Consider the following 9,420-nt stretch of genomic DNA (forward strand, 5'->3'; position numbering starts at 1 on the left):
TCACAATGTAATTTCTGGCTTCAATATTGAGATCCTATAAATTGTTATTCAAAATAAAAGTATTTGGGTGTGAAAAAAAAAGTATCTTACAAACGGTATGTAGTATAATCACGTATTCGGAACACTTTTTAAAAAGTCTTACATAATTGACAATTGAATTAATTATATTCATATTAAGTTGAAGATGCTTCATCAACTAATTTACCAAAAAGAAGACCTAAATGGAAGGACAGCTAGTATTCCAAGATTCTCTGAGGAATACAGATGAAGGAAAAGTACTGCTTTTTACCAAATGTCAGTTAGAGTAGCCATTAAAAGAGGCTTCTGAGGAGAAGTCATCAAATAATATGCCAAAATTAAATGAGTGAAAATACAGTCTGACAAATTAATATTGAAAATATTATAATCTGTCTCTAAGGTAGGCTGCTAATGAACTGAGAAATTCTACAATGCTTGGAATAAATTCATTTAAAAAAAAAAAAAAAAACTCCCAATGTTCAGGTAAACATATACCTAAATCATGCTAGTAAGAACTGTTGTTTATTAATTTGAGGCACAAATAATATTCAAAACTTTAACCACTTAAGTGAATACTTGGTGATACAATGTAATAGTGCAAGCCAGTTAAACATCAGCCATGGTTTTAGGTAAAGCAGTCTTAAACTGACTTAAGCAATAACCATATTCTACCTTTCCCCTGATAAACCCTTAAAGTAAGTGCTTAAAAGAGTAAAAGTATATAATCTACCACTGCTCATATTGAGAGATATTTCAGTGTTGATGCTGTAAACCCACAGAGCATTTCTGGTCCGTGGGCCAATTTTGTTTGGTCTACACAGCACTTGTTTAATACCAATTAATTGACAATTTTTGTAAACGGTAGACTTCATATAAAATATTTTCACTCCTCTTGAAATTTCAGGAGATCCACAAATAATGGACTGCAACTCCTCATGACAACAATATAGTTAGCAGCGTTTTTTCTCATTTTTGTTTTTTGTTTTTTCAGAAAGGGCATGCTCCTTGTGCTGATGCAGTTGCCCCCCTCCCCAGGCTTCGTTCTACACATCTAAGTAAACTGCCATGCACTGGTAGACACTAAGTTTAGAACCCCCGTAATGTTCAACTAATCAAACAAGGAAAAATGGCATCTAGCTTCCTATTAATTTAGGCCACCTTTTGTTAAAGTTCCTCTACCCGATATGTTTTATAAGCAACTAATTGAACTGTCAGCAAAAGTAGAAAGCAGCATCACAGGTAAATAAGTGACTTGGAAAGGAATATAAATACTATGTACAGGCTGTCTACAAAAAGCAGGGTAGAGAACATTTTATTATATTAGCAGAATAGTGTTTGCTGTGTCATTTGTTTGCAATTTATCACAATGTCCCTACACACAGAGTCATTACTCTAAACAAAGTGCCTCTGAGTTACAGCTGAAATTGGATTTCAGATGAACAATTTTGTATCTCCTAACATTTCAATTAAAAATTTGTACTTTAAAATTTTGCTAATAAAGACTTTAGCTCAGCTGTAGTTGACTGAAGAATTAGAAACTCAAAGCTATTAGTTTGCTGTAAATCTTTTTTTTGCCTCAGAAACACCCTTTTGGGGGACATTAGAAAGATGGCTGATTAGAGATCCCTGGTACTCATCCTTCCCACAAGAAAGAAGCAAGGCAACAAATAAAGAGATAAGATTTGAATGGTGTGTCAAAGGAATAACACTGGAATGCAGAGGGGGGAGTGGAGATGCACCTGTGGTGACTGAAAGTCTGGGAGGACAGTATGGAGACACCTAGCCTCTGCAGTCCCATCTTCCCCACCTGGATTATATCTGCCCAGAATCAGGAAGAACTTCCTGTGGCAGCAGAAAGGTAAGGGAAAGAGTCCCACCAGCCTCCATTGCCACCAAGAACACCTTCAGTCCTTATGAGAGAATTTCACAATCCTTGCAAGCCCTGAGCACAGTTTGGAGAGATGCCCAGAATTCTCACAGCTGCATTACGCTGGATTAGGAGTACAAAGTGTGCACTCCCTGTTCCCCACCCATGCCCTATGAGCCAAGCTGCTGTTGCATGGCACTGTCTCAAGACTAGAGAAGACTCTGCAGTATGCCTTGCTCTGGGGTCAACAGCCACTGCAGTGGGACTCCATCTTCATTCCACTAAGCCCACATTGGTGGCTGTATGCCACAACCCCAGCAGTGCACATTCTGGGCCCAGGATTGGCTGTGACTTTGGTCTCACACAGCAGGGAAAGCAATTCCCACTGTCCTCACTTCAAACCAGAGGAACAGCCTGGCAGTCCTGCCCAGGGTAAACTCACCCTTAAGCCGGCCAAACTGCTGCACGCCCTTCCCCAAGCAGGAGAAGCCCTCATATCTCCAAGCAGCCAACATGCTTCTGGGTTGAAGGGGTAGCTATTTGCCCACACCCTGGTCCTAAGAAACAGCCCCACGGTGCCCTACCCACTACAGACAAGCCCCTGGCCTGCCCAATAGCTTTGGATTCACAATCAGAGTCTAAGAAACAGATCTGCGTGCTGCCCCTGACAGACATACTCCTAGGCTGTCTGTACCCAATGCCAGGACTGAGAAACAGTCGGCAGGCCAGCCCTGATGGGAAAGCCCCCAAGTCAGCCAACCATCCCTGTGTCTGTATCCCAGGCTGAGAAGCAGCCCTCCAGGCAGCACCTGGTGGGCACCCCCCCAAAGGAAGCAAAAGACCTCTACAATGAAAACTACAAAACACTTATGAAAGAAATTGAAGAGGATACAAACAAGTGAGAAAATATCTCATGCTCATGGATTAGAAGAATCACTATTGTTAAAATGACCATACTACCCAAAGCAATGTTCAATGCAATCCCTGTCAAAATACCAAGGACATTTTTCACAAAAATATGAGAAAAAAATCCTAAAATTTGTATGAAATCACAAAATGCCTTGAATAGCCAAAGTAATCCTAAACAAAGGGAATAAAGCTGAAGACATCACACTACCAGACTTCAAAATATACTACAATGCTGTAGTAATCCAAACAGCATGACACTTGCGTAAAAACAGACACACAGACCAATGGAACAGAATAGAGAACCTAGAAATTACTTCATATATCTATGGCCAACTGATTTTTGACAAAGGTACCAAGAACATCCATTGAGGAAGGGACAATTTTTTCAATAAATGGGGCTGTAAACACTGAATATCCACATGCAGAAGAATGGAACTATACTCTCACCTCTCACCCTATATAAAAATCTCATTATAATGGATTAAAGATCTAAAACTAAGATATGGAACTAGAAGAAAACATAAGGGAAATAGGTCATGACACTGATCTTGGAAAACATTTTATGAATAAGACTCCAAAAGCATCAATAAAAGCAAAAATAAACAAATAGCGTTATATCAAACTAAAACACTTGTGCACAGCAAAGAAAACGAAATAGTGAAAGACAACCTATAGAATAGTAGAAAATATTTGCAAACCATTCATCTGACAGGGGATTTATGTGCAGAATATACAAGGAATTCAAACATCTTATCAATATAAAAACAATCTGATTTTTAAATGGGTAAATGATTTGAACAGACCTTTCTCAAAAGAGAGCATGCAAATGGACAACAAGTACATGAAAAAATGCTCAACATTACTAATCATCAAAGAAATGCAAATAAAAACCATAATGAAGTATCATCTTGCCCCTGTTAGAATGGCTATCATCAAAAGACAAAAAATAACAAATGTTGGTAAGGATGCTGAGAAAGGGAGCTCTTCTACACTGTTGGTGGGAATGTAAACTAGTACAGCCACTATGGAGAACAATAAGGAGGTTCCTTAAAAAACTACAAATAGACCTACATATGATCCACTAATCCCACTACCAGGAATTTATCCCAAGAAAAAGAGATCAGTACATTGAAAAGACATCTATGACCTTAAGTTTATTGGCGCATTAGTTACAATAGCCAAGAGAAAAATGGATAAAGCAATGTAGCATAGATACACAATGGAATACTATTCAGCCATTGGAAAAAAAAAAAAAAAATAATGAAATCCTAGGCTGGCCACAGTGGCTCATGCCTACAATCCCAGTACTTTGGGAGGCTGAGGTGGGCAGATTACCTGAGCTCAGGAGTTAGAGATAAGCCTGGCCAACATGGTGAAACCCTGTCTCTACTAAAATTACAATTAGCCAGGTATTGTGGTGTGTGCCTGTAATTCCAGCTATTTGGGAGGCTGAGGCAGAAGAAGAATCGCTTGAACCCGGGAAGTGGATGTTGCGGTGGGCCAAGATCACACCACTGCACTCCAGCCTGGGCCACAGAGTGAGACTCAATCTCAAAAAACAAAAAAACACTTGAAATCCTATCATTCATGCGAATGTGGATAAAACTGGAGGACATCCTGTTAAGTGAAATAAACCAGGTGTAGAAAGTTAAATACCAAATGCTCCCACTCACATGTGGAAGCTAACAAAAAGTTGATCTCATAGAAGTAAAAAGGAAAACAGCAAATGCTTGAGGCAGTGAAGAGTTGGTGGAAAAATGACATTGAGAGAGATCTGTTAAAGGTTACAAAGTGACAACTCGATAGGAGAAATAATTTCTAGAGCTCTACAGTACAGTATGATGATGATAGTCAACAGTAACATACTATATAGTTTCAAATAGCCAGGAGAATACTGAATGTTCTCAACACAAAGAAATGATAAATGTTTGAGATGGTGGATAGGCTGACTACCTTGACCTGATCCGTAGGCATTTATATGTATGGCAACATCACTATGTACTCCATAAATTTATACAATTATTATGTGTCAATCTAAAAAATTTAAAATGATAATAATAAAGGAATTCATACCATAAAAAATACAAACCAGAACAAAAGAAACACATTTGTAAAACCCTCATACTATAACTCAATCTATTTCAGTAGACGATGAGCATATAAAGCTTTGCCAACTTCAAGTGCTTAACAGTTGATTAGTATTGATCAAAGAAGTACAGAAGAGGGATGCAAAGCCCAGCCAATACCTAGTCATGTCAGATAAAACTCATTTTCTTTTTCCAATAGGATCACTAGATTAGCAGATCAGGGGAACATGGCCACATAGTATATCAATGAATAATAGGTCCCGACATGAGCTTTCCTATTATGTTCTTGCAGAGGAGATGGAGGAATATAGGCTAAATGAAATCACAGTTTGAAAGATTTTATCTTTTCCTTAAAACCGGTCCTTCTCCAGGATTTTCTTTCTTAGTTCAAGGCACCATCTTTCACAGACCAATATCTAAGCTAGAAACTTTGGTGTCATTCTGATTCCTCTTCCTCCTTCACCAGCCACATTCAACCCTCTACTGTTTCTAAAATCCAGTCTCTTTTCTCCATGCCCATTGCTCCTGCTCTAAGTCCTCCTATTGAAATAGCTTTTGACTTTTTTCTGGCTTCCAAAATATCCTCTTTAAGTCTATCCCCGTAAGTCCCCAAAGATTATTTAAAATAAAAGTCTTTCAATTGCACTACTCTGCAAAAAACCCATCAATGATTCCTCATCCAAAGTCCTCCCTGATCTTAGGTTGTAATCATAAAATTCAAGATCTAGCATGTAGGCACTGGAGGTGCCACTGTTCTACACGAAGAGATCACACTCACATCTGAGCAAATGACAAACCAGAATCACAAAGAACCATATAACCCTGTCATATAAACCTGGAGATACTCTCTGTGGAAGTAAAAAGTCTTAGATGCATAGACCAATCTGGAATTAATGGTAGAACTGTAGTTAGATTTGTTCTGCAATGACCCAAGAAATGGAGCTAGAATATGTATATGCTAGAAAGTAAACTTTTGACTATTACATTTTTTAAAAATTTAATGCTCATAATTAAATAAGACTATGCAAAGAGATGCACTTCCCATCCCTAAAGATATTCAAGCATAGATTGGATGGCTAGGTGTGGTGGTTCATGCCTGTAATCCTAAAATTTTGGGAGGCTGAGGTGGGTGGATCACTTGAGGTCAGGAATTCAAGACTAGCCTGGCCAACATGGTGAAATCCCATCTCTAATAAAAATACAAAAACTTAGCTGGGCATGGTGGCACATGCCTATAATACTGGCTACTCAGGAGGCTGAGGCAGAAGAATCACTCGAACTTGGGAGGTGGAAGTTGCAGTGAGCTAAGATCATACTATTGCACACCAGCCTGGGTGACAGAGCAAGACTCCATCTCAAAAAAAACAAAAACAAAAACAAAAAACACCTGGACAATTTGTCTGATCAGAGTACTATAGAAACTGTTCATGTCTCTAATAATTCAATTATATGAACTCTAAAGTCCTTCTAATCCTCATACGCTATGATTAATTTTCCAAAATTAAAAATACTCAATACCACTAATTTTCCTTTTATAAGATTTAATACATCAAAATACTGGTAACTGCTGACTTATTTATAATAACAAAATTTCTGTTTCATACCTTTTGTCCAACCACACCCACCTTCCAGTTGCCCAACCATCAGTTCTGACTATCTTAACTAGAGTAAATAAGAACTCTCTGGTTCCAAAAAAAAAAGACAACTCAATAATACAACTACTGCCAATATCAATTTCTCATATGAGTCAGTGGGCAACCCTGTCACTCAGAAAATGCCAATCTCAAAGCATTTACCACTCAAAGTCCTTCAAAGCTATCCTTTCACCCTAACTAGGCAATAACATTGTTTAGCAGGTTCTAATTTTAAACTCAAGGTTCCAGTCCCTGGTGAAATAAAGAATGCCTATGCAGATTCTCTTACCTCTACCATCCAAACTTTATAACACCAGAGCCAGGAGAAAGTACGAAAAGGACGTGTGGGAAAAATAAATTCTAAAAGAATACTGCAAAGTAATTTATGTGGCATTAATTCCATTATTTTGAGGGATCGGTTTTTGTCATTTTTATAGTATGAAACAAGTTTCCAGGACTAGAACTCTCTTCTAGGAGTGAATTAGGTAATAAGTTGCTCGTATTCCTCCCATGAGGGAAAAGTGGGAAAGGCAAAGTAAACACAACATAAACATGCCATGGCAGATGGCCGTATCATTTTTCTGCTGCTACTCAAGCCTCTTCCTCTTTCCAAATGCAGAGGAACTGAGTGTATATAAAGATTTATCAATCTTTTCAACATTCTGGCCACCACATAGAAAAGATGTTACCAAGCACCATCTTGAAATTTATGTGTGAGGTTGGGAATCTGATTCTTCTCTTTAGGATCCTCCAAGCATCTAAAGGAAGAAGGTCTGTGGTCAAGTCTCCGTCAAGTTGAGGTTTCTGAAACCCATGGGAAAATTACAAGATGAAAACCAGCTTGCATGCCTAAGGTAAACCACTCTGGTTCTCTCTCTGGTACACATACTATACCATGCCAGCTTCTGTTCTGATATGGCAACTCTATCAGAAAAAAATTCCAGCAGCAGAAGTGCAAGAGGATGGAGGGATCTGGAAGGCATGCAGCAAAAGAGACAGTGTAATAGAATAATGAGCCTTCTAGGGGCTTCCCTTCAGAAATTCCTTCTAGGGACTTCACTTCAGAAATTCAGATCTCTAAAGAAGAAAGCCTCTTCCCACTACACCTGAGGGTGAAATACCAATAAATCACCTGTATTTTTTCAAAAACACCTGGCAATGCATGAACTCCAATGGAAGGTTAATATCAGGTGACATCAGAAAGGAAAGTTCACTAATGGTCATCTAGCATGAAGAAATGAAGCCATTAATCTAGTCTCCACTCTGTTAGTTCTGTTAATCAGTCTCTCTGGAATCTTCAAAGCATAATAACTCTCATTTGCACCTTTTCTGAAAATGGCTAAGTATCTTTTGAAATTGTATGGTTCATTTCGTGGTCATTCTAACAGCAATTACAATATTCTGTAGTTAACACAGCATAATGATCACTGAAACTCTATGATAACTACATCAGCCAATTATAAGTGAATCACTCTGGTAGAAGTCCTGAAATAAAATACTACCAAAGAGCCTTTCTTGGCCACCCACATGACACAGCTTTCTCTCTCAGAGCAGAAGGTAAGTCAAGTATCTCTCTTAGGGCCTCTGGAAGAGACTGCACATAGCAATCTGAAAGAATACTTTTTGATTGTGTCATTTGTTTTTCAATACTGATAACCTAGAGAAGTTGTAAAATATCAGTCTCCAAGCCACATTTTTCCCTGTGTTGGATTATATCTATTGTCTTGCAGGGATTACTTTTTGCTGATGAATCATTTTACACTACTCTCCTTGCAGCTCAGAGCTAGCCGCTATGGTGCTTTCAAGCCGTCTAGTTTTTCATTGTTGGTGGGCTCTTATAATTATTTGTAATTGAATTGTATTTAAAATATAATATGTTTTGAATAGAATTTATACTCACACAAGAATTGAAAATTTTCATTTCTGTCTTGTTCCTCTTGACGGCTTTATATATCCTGAATAGATGCAGAGAAGGAAGAGGGAGAAAGCAGTAGAATCCACAGTTCTTGGGAGCCAAACCAGCCATGCTAGAGAAAGCATCTGGCTTTAATTCTCCACTACAGCACGCTGCCTGACATAATCACTCTTACTCTCATTTTCTGCCTTATGACTCTATTCCATAGTTTCCATTCTCTCTAGGAAAAACAGTGCACACAAAAATGCCACCAAGCTTTGCATCCTTTGATGTACATGGACTTTTATAAGCTGTAATTCTGTGCTTAAAGGCACCACTAAAAGCTTTCTTTCAGAAACTTTCAGTTCCTTAAGAACAAGGACTCCGTTTGTTTCATTTTCTTACTGTATTCCACTTCCTGTTTCACTGTAGACATGAATATTTTCAAAATTAAAATTTCTATTCAACATACTTTTAAACTTTAATTCTCTACTATTTGCTATTCTATTCAAGTGGAATGGGAACTCAGTAGCCAAAAGAAAAAAAAATGGCATTTAAAAATGTTAAACTAAAAGAAAAAGAAAGTATTAACAATTAACATTGTATTAGTTCATTCTCATACTGCCGTGAAGAAATACCGGAGCCTAGGTAATTTATAAAGAAAAGAGGTCTAACTAACTCACAGTTCCGCATGGCTGGGGAAGCCTCAGGAAACTTAAAATCATGACAGAAGGCATTTCTTCACAGGGTTGCAAGAGAGAAAATGAGAGTCAGCAGTGGAAATGCCAGACACACAAAACCATAAGATATCATGAGAATTCACTCACTATCATGAGAACAGCATAAGGGAGACCACCCCCATGATTCAATTACCTCCCACCTAGTCCCTCCCATGACACGTAGGGAGTATGGGAACTACAATTCAAGATGAGATTTGGGTGGGGGCACAGCCAAACCACATCATTACACTCTTGGACCCTTCCAAATCTCATGTCCTCACATTTCAAAACA

This window comes from Sapajus apella, unplaced genomic scaffold (genome assembly GCF_009761245.1).
Source record: "Sapajus apella isolate SASKATOON/1434 unplaced genomic scaffold, GSC_monkey_1.0 scaffold61, whole genome shotgun sequence".
Lineage (NCBI taxonomy): Eukaryota > Metazoa > Chordata > Mammalia > Primates > Cebidae > Sapajus > Sapajus apella.